Raw genomic sequence first — 13,873 nt, 5'->3', positions numbered from 1 at the left:
TTAACATGATAACTGGATGAGTGAAGTGATAGAAATAAGCTGGAATGGTACAAATTAGTAAGCTTCAGATTGTAAAAATTCATTTAGATGAAAGTATTGGAGACAAAGTTAGTAGATGAACATAGATCAGTTTCAGGTCACAAACCATAGTGACTGAAACAAGAAGGAAAAAACATAGAAGAGTGAAGAATCAGCAAAAGCATCAATAGAAAGGGTGTAGATGAAAAGTCATTAAGGAAAGGGATGAGAGTAGGTAAGAGAACACACTTGATATGGGGATTATATCCGATGTTACACCAAGACTGAAAATAAAAAACGAGGTTTCACCTTTCTCTACTATTAATGCTGTGTATCAAATGCAAACACCAGCCTTTCCATATTTCACTCCACAGCAACTGTTATTTCCCCAACTTCTCCCATTGCTTGACTGGAATTATAAAACAGTCATAGAGACTCAATATACCCTTATATTAGACAACTTTTAAACCAAACCAATAACTCTCCTTATGCTAATTCTTAGAAAAACTTTGCTGTTATTACAGAAACTGGTAATTGGTCTTGACAAACAGCGGTGTACTGTACACCCTAAATCATCAGCACCATCCAGGCTGGATCCCCTTATCAGCTCTTTAAAAGGTATCTAGATCCACATTTGCTTGTACCTTTGCTCTCAAATTAATTAAACTATTGTTATGTAACTTGCTCTATACTGACACTGTCTTCCTTGTATTAACTACAAACATTCTTTATGAATCCATCTGTTTTCCCTTTCATTTCTTAATTAAACCCTTTCCTAAACATTCCAAGATATACTAAGGAATGCTGTGCCCATAGACTATAATTCTTAGTCACATCTATCTTCATCTCTTTTTATTTCTTTGGCATTCCCTTTACTGATACACACTTTGTGGTCTATTCAGTTACAGTCACACAACATGATGCTGTAACACTTGTGCTTTTTAATTGTCCTGATACATCTTCAACAGTTACGCTCACACCCATCATTCATGTTTACTTTAAACCCCTTTAAATCTTAAATCATTCACTTCTGCGTTTATCAGCTTCATTCAACACTACTTCAGAATATTTACTCTATCAATACAGGAGTCTATTCTCTTAATACAGCATCATTTTCTTTTCAGCTTTTATTCAACTATCCATTTACTCATTGACATCTTAGTGTTACAGCTCACAGAACAAGTAGCATCACAAAACTTCTTCCTCATATTCACTAAACATTTCATCAGCTCCCAATTTGGCTTCTTTGACTTCAGCTCTTTACATTCCTCAGCTGTCACTTTGACTTCCTCTGTAGCTCTTTACATTCCTCAGCTCCCACTTTGAAGTCCTCTATAGCTCTTTACATTCCTGAGCTGCCACTTTGACTTCCTCTAAGCTCTTTACATTCCTAAGCTCCCACTTTGACTTCCTTTATAGATCTTTCCATTCCTCAGCTCCCACTTTGACTTCCTTTTTGACTTTACATCTTTCCATTCCTCAGCTCCCACTTTGGCTTCCTCTTTGACTTTAGATTTTTCCATTCCTCAGCTCCCACTTTGATTTCCTCTTTGAGTTTAGATCTTTACATTCCTCAGCTCCCACTTTGACTTCCTTTATAGATCTTTCCGTTCCTCAGCTCCCACTTTGACTTCCTCTTTGACTTTAGATCTTTCCATTCCTCAGCTCCCACTTTGACTTCCTCTGTAGCTCTTTACACTCCTCAACTCCCACTTTGACTTCCTCTATAGCTCTTTACACTCCTCAGCTCCCACTTTGATTTCCTCTATAGCTCTTCAAATTCCTCAGCTCCCACTTTGACTTCCTCTATAGCTCTTTACACTCCTCAGATCCCACTTTGACTTCCCCTATAGCTCTTTACACTCCTCAGCTCCCACTTTGACTTCCCCTATAGCTCTTTACACTCCTCAGCTCCCACTTTGACTTCCTCTATAGCTCTTTACACTCCTCAGCTCCCACTTTGACTTCCTCTACAGCTCTTTACATTCCTCAGCTCCCACTTTGACCCCCTCTATAGCTCTTTACATTCTTAGCTCTTTACACTGCTCAGTTCCCACTTTGACTTCTTCTATAGCTCTTTACATTCCTCAGCTCCCACTTTGACTTCCTCTGTGACTTTAGCTCTTTACTGCCTTCTCTTTAGACCAAGAACTGCATTTCAAACAATCACCTTTTTTCATCTTCATGAAACATCATTTCCTTATTTCCACTGTGCACTTTGTATGTTCCTCTACCCAATGCACCTACAGTATAACCTGCAAGGACTACCTGCTGTCATAATGACCCTATCCCCTAACTTTTCAAATTCTCTTCAAATTGAGCTTCTTTCACTTTAGTTGTCAACTTAATCCATTCTTTATCCACTTTAATTCTGTAAGCAACACGTACCGTTTTTGTTATCAGGATCAATCTCTGACATTCACAGCCACATTCTGAACACTGCTTATGTAGTTAAATCTACCCTTTAATTATTTTAGTCCTGCTTCTTCTGTTTATTCTCTTATTTTTTTTACTGGTTACTTCAGTTACCACAAAGTCTATCTTTATATTATTAGACACTGTCCTGTGTAAAGTTTGGACTTAGATTACTCAGTACATGCTAACAGAATGTGCTAAATTATTTGTTCTGTCTTTGGATAATCACTGTTATGCTTATAGTAATGACTAATAATATTAATTTGTATGTGGAAGGTAGTGTGATAAATCTGTATTGGTCCAGTACACGTATGTTTACAGTATTCTCAACATTCAAACTCCTTTGAGAATACATTTCCATAAAATTCTATTGCCACTCACAGCAAACCTACCAGCTGAACCGTCTCTTTCTCTGTTGTCTACCTTTGTAGTTTAATTACCTCAGCCAAACACTGACTCAAACACACTTTTTATTTTCCCTTTTCCATTTCTGGGCCATGTACAACTAGTACTATAAATTTTTTCACATAGGTTATATGTAGCATACAGTCCATGTAATAACTCATTTGTCTTCCTGCCACAAGACAACTATCCTCCCTTGTCTGCATTTTTAAGCCATACCAAATTCACTTGTTCTCTATTATCCTCCATCCTGAACTGTATACCTTTTCATTTGGCTTCACTGTGTGCCACACCAATAAGCCTTTCTCTTCATAAACATATATGCCTCCATATATTCATTTTGTTTTTTCTTAGATCTGCTATTCATTGATTTCATCTCCATGCAGAGTGAAGAGAGAGAGACTGCTGCTGTTTTATTTCCTGACCTCACTCAAAAGCAGAGGCTATTGCCATTGGCGTCAGTTGAATGATGATATCTGTTATTTAAGAGGTTTTTTCTCCACCAAGGGGTGCAGAACTTGCTAGGGAAACTATAACCAGATACTGTAGTATCACTTTATTACACTGTGGTACAAGTTGGTTGTAAAATGACCCAAAACACAAATGCATAAATATGTACTCAACACACACACACACACACACACACACACACACACACACACATATGTATGTATGTATGTATAACTGAATCACGAAAATATGGAACGTGATGAATATATAAATAAAGATAAAATCCACGAAGGAAAGGGAAACACTGGAGTGTTGCGAGGCCTTTCGACTCTTTCGTCCTTTACTTAGCAGACTCTGAGTAAAGGGCAAAAGAGTCAAAAGGCCTTGCAGCACTCAAGTGTTTATATATATATAATTAGCAGTTTTTTATTTGCATGGTCATTTTAAAATACATTAATTTTTCTCATAAGAAACAAGAGTACTATTTGGCAATATATTAAGGTGTGTGTTTTATTAACTCATATGAAGTGATAATTAGTTAATGATTAATTATCCCTCAATGAGACATAACTTTAATCTTCAAAGAGAGACTGATCTATTTTGAAAAGACCGAAGTATACAATGAAAAAAAAACTACTTTGAAGAGAACTGGACCATTTTGAATATGGTTCCCTTTGAGTATGCATGATGATAGACTAATAATTTATTTTTAAGAAAAATGGTACGGGAAAATTTTTTAAATAGAAAGTATGAGGTTGAAGAAACTTGTACTGTTTTGAAGATAGGTGCTTTTAAAATTATATATGGAGAGAGAGAGAGAGAGAGAGAGAGAGAGAGAGAAAACAAGTTAATTTGATGTTTGATAACTTGTGAAAGGTATTTTGAAGATAGGTGCTTTTAAAATTATATATATATATATATATATATATATATATATATATATATATATATATATATATATATATATATATATATATATATATATATAGAGAGAGAGAGAGAGAGAGAGAGAGAGAGAGAGAGAGAGAGAGAACAAGTTAATTTGATGTTTGATAATTTGTGAAAGGTATACTGTAGGAAGAGATGAGGATAAAGTTTCAGTGCATTATAAATTTGGCAATTCATAAGGAAAAACACGAAACTAACCTCTCTCTAGCCCCATCTAATAGGAATTTTCTCTACATTCCCAGGCATCCACTGAGAGCTGACAAGGAACCATTAGTCTTTCCACATGACCAGACCACCTGCTGCTTGAAGGTTCGTGACGCCTGCTAAACCACTCCATTAGTTTTTGGACCTCATAATGACCCATAGAAGCATGCACCAACCCCGTCTTATTATCCTCCTCCTTCATATGTGTTATATGTTTACTTGTTACAACAGAAATTAAGGTAAAGCATTCGTTCCTTCAGTGTTGCATGACTTGTAACCGATTTGGTCTAGTCGTCTCCATACCAGATTTGGTCTAATCATCTTCTTCATACCAGATTTGGTCTAATTGCTTCTTCATACCAGATTTGGTCTAATTGCTTCTTCATACCAGATTTTGTCTAATCATCTCCTTCATACCAGATTTTGTCTAATCATCTCCTTCGTACCAGGTTTGGTTTAATTGCTCCTTCATACCAGATTTTGTCTAATCATCTCCTTCATACCAGATTTGGTCTAATTGCTCCTTCATACCAGATTTGACTTAGAATATTAGTACAGTTTTCCTTGGTGTGTGTTTTAAGGGTCTGGTGTGGCATGGGTTGTGTAGTTTCTCAACATCTGTTGTCACAAAAGAAAAGTTTTGATAATTTCCTGGATAGGGTTTTGAGAATCGATTTCTTACAAATTCAGCAAGTTAGTTTAATTATATTGAGAGAGAGAGAGAGAGAGATTTCACTAAATTCAGTTGTCATAAATCTGGAAAAAATCACGAAGTTAAAGGTTTCTCCCATGCGTAAAGAGAGAGAGAGAGTTACTTTGAAGATGTTTGATAATTTGTGAAAGATAGATAGGAAGAGACGAAGACAAAGTTTGAATGCATTAGACATGGCAGTTAATAAGGAAAAGCACGAAACTAATCTCTCTCCAGTCCTGTCTGATAGGAACTGTCTCTACATTCCCAGGTTTTCACGAAGAGCTGAAGGCTCTCGACACCTGCTAAACCAATCCATTAGTCTCTGGATCTCATAACGACCCATAGCTACTTGCACCAGCCCCGTTCATTATCCTCCTCCTCCATACGTATTAAATGTTTAATCATTGCAACAGAAAGTAAGGTAAGGCATGTTGTATGATTTGTAACTGATTTTGTCTAATTGTCTCCTTCATACCAGATTTGGCCAAATCGTCTTCATACCAGATTTGGTCTAATTGTCTCCTTCATGCCCGATTGGACCAAATCGTTATACCAGATTTGATCTAATTGTCTCCTTCATACTGTACCACATTTGGTCTAATTGTCTCCATACCAGATTTGGTCTAATTATCTCCATACCAGATTTGGTCTAATCATCTCCTTCATACCAGATTTGGCCTAATCGTCTTCATATCAGATTTGGTCTAATTGTCTCTTAATATCATATTGGATGCAATCATCTCCTTCATACCAGGTTTGGTATACTGTACAGTAATTTTCTCCTTCATACCAGATTTGGTATAATTGTGTCCTTCATACCAGATTTGGTATAATTGTGTCCTTCTTACCAGATTTAGTATAATTGTGTCCTTCATACCAGATTTGGTATAATTGTGTCCTTCATACCAGATTTGGTATAATTGTGTTCTTCATACCAGATTTGGTATAATTGTCTCCTTCATACCAGATTTGACTATTAGAAATATTAGTCCTGTTTTCCTTGGTGTGTGTTTTAAGGGTCTGGTTTGGCATGGGGTGTGAAGCTTCTCATAATCCAATGTCAAAAAAGAAAAGTTTTGATAATTTCCCCTAGAGAATTTCGAGAATCGATTTCTTACAAATTTAAAATTTTTTTTATTTTGAGAGAGAGAGAGAGAGAGAGAGAGAGAGAGAGAGAGAGAGAGAGAGAGAGAGAGAGAGAGAGAGAGAGAGAGAGATTTTACTTAATTCAGTTGTCATAAATCTGGAAAAAATCACGAAGTTAAGAATTTCCCATATAAGAAGAGAGAGAGAGAGATATTTCACTAAATTCAGTTTTCATAAATCTGGGAAAGTCACAGTTAAGAATTACCCATGTATGAAGAGAGAGAGAGAGAGAGAGAGAGAGAGAGAGAGAGAGAGAGAGAGAGAGCTTGTATAATCCACGTGTCACAAAACACATAAAAACAAGTGGAATGAGAATATTAATTTCCCACGGAGAGAAAAAGGGTGAGAGGAAAAAATGCTGCAAAGTTTATTCAAGACAAATCTCTCAAAAATGAGGTTAATTTATAATTCATGAGAGGTTCCTAGGGTAAATGAAATGAGGTCAGTTCTCCCGTTTCCAGGCGCCTCATCAAATGGCACCCACGTTCCCAGATACCGTAATTTAAAGCACATTACAGGAGTAAGTATTCTCTGGTCTTTTAGCCTAACGTTACATCTGCTAACAAATAAAATACTTTTTGTGGCGCATATAAATGCAAATTACGTCATGCTACCTCCTTTATGAGCACGTAGTACTAGAACGAATCAGATTATTATAGTTTTGCTATCAAGATTGGCAACTTTGTCTGCAATATGCTAATAAAAAAAAGGTGGGAAAATATGCTTGTGACATCTCCCTACGTTCGAAGATAATCTCCGGCGCTTTGGGACGTCGCAGACAGGGTGGAAAAGAAATCAATCTCGGGTGTGCTGACAGATCCTGCTGAAACCAGGTCTTGTAACCCGGAATTGTTACAGTTGACCTACTCTTTATGAGAACACGTGATGAAAAAGTCTATTTTATTGCTTCGTGTTGCATTTCCGTGTTTATTATGCTCTGTGTAGTGTGTTGCTGGTGTCTTCGAGTATATAATTGAAATAAATATAAAAAACGACAGTACTAAGTCTAAATGAATACTAGTTATTACTAATAGATATCGTAAAGTTAATACTGCCTGAATATATTTGATGAATATTGAAAACAGTATTACTGATTCTACATACACTTTCACAACAGAAAGCGAATCCTTTCTTATTTACGCCATTTCTCATGGAAGAGAGAATCGATGAATCTTTATATAATGATTATTCCTATTTGATTAACTTCGTACGAATATGAATCATGAAAATTCCCCTCGTCAGAGCAGAGCGCGCTTGCAGAGGTGTTTGATTATTACCAAGTCGTAATTCTCGTTTATTTACTCCTGGTTTGACGTAAGAAACAAGGTACGAGCTTAGGCCTATCTAATGGAGAAGTTTATGAGTCTAGACATAGACGTTTAGCTTTATTTTGACGAGTTCGAGTTATCCGGAATATGAACGTGAAATTATACCACCAATCAAAGCACGCCGGCCTTGCTAACTTCCCGCCGGCAGCCTCGAATTAGGAAGAGCCCATATTCTCGTGGGGCGTCTGCGCGTGTCTGCTCGAGGTGGAGTGGGCGGAGGAGTAGGAGGAGGCAGTGGCATCCTCTGCTGGTGCGCTGTGCCGTAGCGGCCGTTAAAGAGGTTCGAATTCGTCTGGCTTTGTGTCATCTCGGTGACCGTAGCGTTCGTTCCAGCTATCTTCTCTGGCGGTGTACCGCGATGGATTTCAGACTACGTCCCTCCTTCAGTGTCTTGTAAGTGGAGAGTTCTTTTAAGTAAACTGGTAAAGCATCTCTGCCTCATTCTGTTAAGGGTGATGCGAGCCCAGACAGCGTTGCCAGGCTTAGAGGATGGATCGAGGCGCTTGTATCTAGCTGCTGGTTCAAGTGGGTTTGTCATAGGGACGAAAAACAGTTTTCGGGGGTATTTTTTCTTCGTATATTTTAGCAGTATTGATGTTAAGGTTTTTAATTAAATGGCAGCTTTGGCTTCAATGGAAAGGGTGGGATTATCTGTCCTGTATCTTAGATGTAAGCTTCAGGAATTATATATATCTTTTGCTGTGCATGTTTTTTCGTCAGAAGACTCCAGTTTGTGATATGCAGTTCAGCAGTATTAGCAAAAAAAAAAAAAAAAAAAAAAAAAAAAAGGGAATGGGACAGCAAGAGAAAAGTTTGACGATTTCCTGTTGTGCTCTGTACTAAAAGAGTGCGCGCGTACACACACAAACACATATGCACAAACACACGCATATATGTATTATATATATATATATATATATATATATATATATATATATATATATATATATATATATATATTATGTGTGTGTATATGGATTCAGTAATAACAATAATGGTAATGACATTACACTCCCAAGTTTCGGTAAAAAATTAACCGAATCCAAGAGAACAGCTGACTTGGATACGAATACTTAATCCTGCTTTCTCTCTCTCTCTCTTTCATCCTACCTCAGGACCCCCTTCCCCTTTAAAATGTCAAGTTCAGATCACCGAACTAGATTCTGAGTCGTATCATCGAGTGACAACCGGTTTCAAAAGGTCAGAGAAAGACACTGTGTAAAAACAGGTGATTTTTCAGGTGCGTTCTCCCTTTGTTTATTTCATGATGAAAATCGTAGACCCATTCGACTTAATCTAGAAGCAAGAGCCCGTGCAGAGACAAAGCTCGGTAAATCAAACAACAAGGCTGCTCGTAAAGCAAAAGCCTTTGCTGGCATACGGCCGGCTATCTCTTAAATATTGAATACTTTTGAGTCAACTGTATGACTGCACTCAAAATGCAGTTTGTGTATGAAGTAATATCATATACATTAATACTTATACTGTGTAAATAACTGATTGATTGCTTAAGGATTATTTAACGTCATATAGTCCGTAATTAATTATTCAGTTAAAAGCACATGATATGTATGTCAAGTAATTGATTAGATAATATAAGAATTCCACTTTTGACTTCTACTGAAATTAGGCCTACTCTTAGTCACAGTGCGACCTTATTAATCTTGTCTAGAAGTAATAGTTATTTTATAGGTCAGTCACTTTAGACTTCACACGAATACTTTTTTGGGTATCTTTGAGCATTTTTCCGCCAAAGTTTAGACCAAGCAACCAATAACTGACTGATTTACTGACATGAAATCGCTTGACTAGAACTAAGCCTAAACTGGTGACAGAAAATTAAGCTATTTCAAGTTCTTGCTTGCTTGTCATCAGCGAACATACGCAGCTTCGATTGCACACAAATATGAACAATTACATGTGCTACTTGGTCCAAAGTTTGGCGGCAAGCTACTAAGAGATGCCCGAGAACATGCTGTGTGACCACCGCCTTAAAGTTAGAGCACATCAGCATAGTATTAGTAACGGAAGACAATCTTTTCTCATATATACGTTCGAAAAGTAATGTGACGATAATTGAACTTATTTATAAAAAATAAAGTACAGTTAATATTCGCAAGGTTTATGATCCAAAATGAAAGAAATAGAAACAGAAGAACAGGTAATCTTGACTTTTATCGTCAAACCCGAAGTGTTTCCTCTCCCGGTGACGATTATGTAATGGATAAGCATAAACCTCTGGACTAGTTCTCGCAGCAAGAGCAAAGCGACCAGTTTATAAACAGTGACACGTCTGCGTGCTTAAGCCTTGCTCACGTATCCTTATAGTGTTTTGTTTTACTTGAGAAAGTGCGAAAATGTAGCAGTCATGACTATTTTGGATGTAAAAGAGGCGGTGTAGAAGGGTGACGTCATTGGAACACGTGCCTGGGACCATGGGAGGTGAGGTGGCAAGATTCCCCGCCATATTATTCTTCCCCCAGTTACGATCGATTCCTGTGCTCTCCCTTCCATTCTCTCCTTCCCTACTCCCTCCCCCCCTCCCCAAGGTTGAATGTTGAATCAATATTATGAGAAAAAAAGGCTCGACCAGTATTGGCAGATTTTCCAAGGTACTTGTTGACTACAGTGACTCTTCCTCCCTAAGTGTTTCAACTTGGCGCCACGAGACAGTCTTTTGGATTCAGTTTATTGCATCGTGTTCGTTGTGGACTGTGAGCATTCGTCGTTGTTTCTTTGTTTCAAGCTTACGGTGCTTGTGTATGTGCGTTTGCAAAAGCGCTCTAAAGTGATTTAAATTGCTTGAACTTGCATGCTTCCAGACGGTGTTTTTTCTGGTTATGTGAATTCGAAGTGCATGTCATGATGTTCAACAGCTAATGGTATGGAAACATAATATATATATATATATATATATATATATATATATATATATATATATATATATATATATATATATATATATATATATATATATATATATATATATATATATATATATATATATATATATATACACACACACACACATTATGTCTGTGTTTGTGTGTGTGATAGAGAGTGAAAGAGCTCCAGTGAACTAAAATGGACAGGAAATTTTTCAAATACTTCCCTCCTAACCGTTGCGTGGAATTAATAAACGTTACTTCCGATTGAACGTTTCTTACGATTTCGGTCGTTTAGTTTCCTTAAGAAACAACCATATTTTATCCCCATTATATCACATTACTTTTACTTCTATTTTAAATGAGGACTTTTCCGCACCTGGGGAAGTTTTTTGTATTTTACATCATCGATCGATGTAACAGATTCTCTCTCTCTCTCTCTCTCTCTCTCTCTCTCTCTCTCTCTCTCTCTCTCTCTCTCTCTCTCTCTCTCTCTCTAGGGATGACTTGATTCATCACTATTATTGTTATTCGCCCACACAGTATTATTATTATTATTATTATTATTATTATTATTAATGGCCCCACCCAGGTGTCACCCTCCGATGGCAGACTAGAGACGCTTTCCTCTGAATCTGTCACGAATTTTTCAATTACCTGAATATCTATATCGATTGCTAAGAATATAATATAATTTTCTTTGCTTCATTTTTTATATTTTGTTTTGTTTGGCTTGCTTTTACCTTTGTTTTTTAGTATAGTTATTGGAACGCTTTGCAGACTGGACTCACATTTGCAGGATTCATGGTACATTTCATATATATATATATATATATATATATATATATATATATATATATATATATATATATATATATATATATATATATATATGCCGGGGTCGTTTTGTTAAGATCTGCAGTCCGATCACGGCATGCGGCCCTCAGTCGACTCAGCTGTGAATTGATGCCTGCGTTAGCTGTGGTCGTGGAAAAGTATTGATAGCAACCTCATCCCGAGAAATTTGTTGAGAATTTACATATATATATGTACGGTATATATATACGTATGTATATATATATATGTATATATAAAATGTATATGTATATCTATGTATATATATACACATACTTACATACTTACATACAGATGTACCTCTGAACGTTTCTTTCGTTTCATATGAATTTATTCATTTTTTGGAAGGTTGCTGACAAGTTAGTGGCCATTATGACGTTCCATATGAAATTATGCAAGGTTTTATTATTGTTGTTAATACTATTATCATCGAAGATCATGGCTTGTGAAATCAAACTTCTTGCGCGTGTACATCGTATTCAGTTCTCAAAGCAAGTTGAAGTTGTTCCTTTTGCCTCCCCCCACCCCTCGTAGGGGGGATAGTGCCGTCAGTTCACCTCACGCGGTGCACTGTAGGCCGCACTTAAGGTTCTTTGCAGCGTCCCTTCGGCCCTTAGCTGCAACCCCTTTCATTCCTTTTAATGTACCTCCGTTCATATTCTCTTTCTTACATCTTGCTTTCTACCCTCTCTTAACAATTGTTTTCATAGTATATTTCTTAAAATCTTTCTACTCTCACTATCCTTTTCAGCGCTGAATGACCTCATAGGTCCCAGCGCTTGGCTTTTGGCCTAAATTCTATATTCCATTCTGTTTCATTCTTTCGCCTTTCTGCATTGATATATGAAATACATGTACAATACGTGATGGACACATATTATATATTTTCTACTTTCAAAATTCCCAGAATGAGAGAAGACAATTTTTAGATCAGAACCTCACACCCTTTTCGAACCCAGTAACCTCTCCCACCTCCCTCCCCCTTCCCATCTCGCCTATCAGTCTGTGCCCGAACACCCCTTAATCTGCACTGGTTATAAATTGGAAAATCTGTTATAGCTGATAACACATTGGTGATAAGTTATTTAGAATTGTAATAAATTGACAGCGGTGGAAAACACCCTGATCAGTGTCAGTGGTGCATACTGTACTGCACAGAGTGAAGTATCCATTAAAATAAACACGATCTTGTGAATCTAGGTTGGGAAACCCAGTCCTGGATTAACAGTCATATGTTTTATTTTATCCACAATAAAACATTTCCGGATATTTGTAGCAAGTTTACTTGACTACTCGGAAGCCACATTCAGTCAGGTATAAAATGAATTTATCGAGGCTTAATGAAACTGTTAATTCAGTTATTAAGTTAATGAAACTGTTAGTTCAGTTATTAAGTTAATGAAACTGTCAATTCAATTATTAAGTTAGTTAATTAGCCTGCATGTGCAGGTCCCTTAATTAGCCTGTTTGTGTAGGTCACTTCTTGTTATCCTCTTTTCCTGCCGAGGGCGACCAGATTTGCTGAACAGCAGGACCAGTACGCAGTAAGTGTGCCTCGCTGTCGAATTTCTAAGTTCCACAGGTCCTATAGTCCTCACACCGTTGGACTGTGGAAGTCTCCCCGAGGATGTTGTGCAATTGGAACCTCAAAAGTTCGAGCAAAGATGCATTGCATGACTACCCTAAAGAAATTCTCCATCTATTTTAATAATTTATTTACATTTTTGTCTGTGTTTATTAATTCGTTCATTTATTTTTCCATTTCTAATAACTACTCTCCTCTTTCTGTATTTCCCATTTCCGTCTCTTACTTCCCTCAAATGAACACCCTATTCTTTGGAAGCTTGAATTTCAAGTCAATGGCCCCTGTGTTGGGCTTGTTCCATATGAATAGGGTCCATCTTCTAAACAGCAATAATAATAATAATAATAATAATAATAATAATAATAATAATAATAATAATAATAATAATAATAATAATAATATTGATATTAATAATAATATTTATGAGAGCCTCACCATCGTCAAGTGTAGAGGGTCTGTTACATAAAAGTCTTGATTTTTTAATGCTCTTCCTCTGTTTTCGAAACCTGCCTCAAGTTTTAATTAGTAGGAAGACTGCTCCAGAATGCTCGCGCCCTCTTATTGATTAGCTCAGTAAACTGAATCCATTCAGATTTGTTTGCTCTTCTTTTTGAAGAATCATGTTTAATTACCTTGGCCTATAGTGGCTGGTATGAGGGCCTTCAAAATAAGCTTGAATATAGGTAGGTATATAGAGGTGTTGGATGGATTATTATTATTATTATTATTATTATTATTATTATTATTATTATTATTATTATTATTATTATTATTATTATTATTATTATTCAGAAGATGAACCTATTCATATGGAACAATCCTACAGGACCATCGACTTGAAATTCAAGCTTCCAAAGAATATGGTGTTCATTAGGAAGAAGTAAGAGGAGGTAAAAGGAAATACAGACATAAGAGATCTCGTTTATTAAAAAAAATATAAATT

The 13,873-nt window shown here is 36.5% G+C and overlaps 1 protein-coding gene across 17 annotated transcripts in view; it reads left to right on the top strand.

The window, feature by feature from the left end:
* The first annotated feature begins 547 nt into the window (after positions 1-547).
* Positions 548-13,873, top strand: part of LOC136842702 (monocarboxylate transporter 14-like) — a 215,425-nt gene continuing 202,099 nt past the window's right edge. For 2 of the 17 annotated variants that reach the window (XM_067110383.1, XM_067110373.1), the window contains exon 1: positions 9,823-10,047. The gene's annotated coding sequence lies outside the window, so the exon portion shown is untranslated. The other 15 variants (XM_067110377.1, XM_067110374.1, XM_067110384.1 and 12 more) reach the window with 15 other exon arrangements.

This window comes from Macrobrachium rosenbergii, chromosome 10, assembly GCF_040412425.1.
Source record: "Macrobrachium rosenbergii isolate ZJJX-2024 chromosome 10, ASM4041242v1, whole genome shotgun sequence".
In the NCBI taxonomy this organism is placed as follows: Eukaryota; Metazoa; Arthropoda; class Malacostraca; order Decapoda; family Palaemonidae; genus Macrobrachium; species Macrobrachium rosenbergii.
The sequence above is the reverse complement of the archived record's forward strand: the minus strand, read 5'-3'. Positions and strand labels throughout refer to the sequence as shown.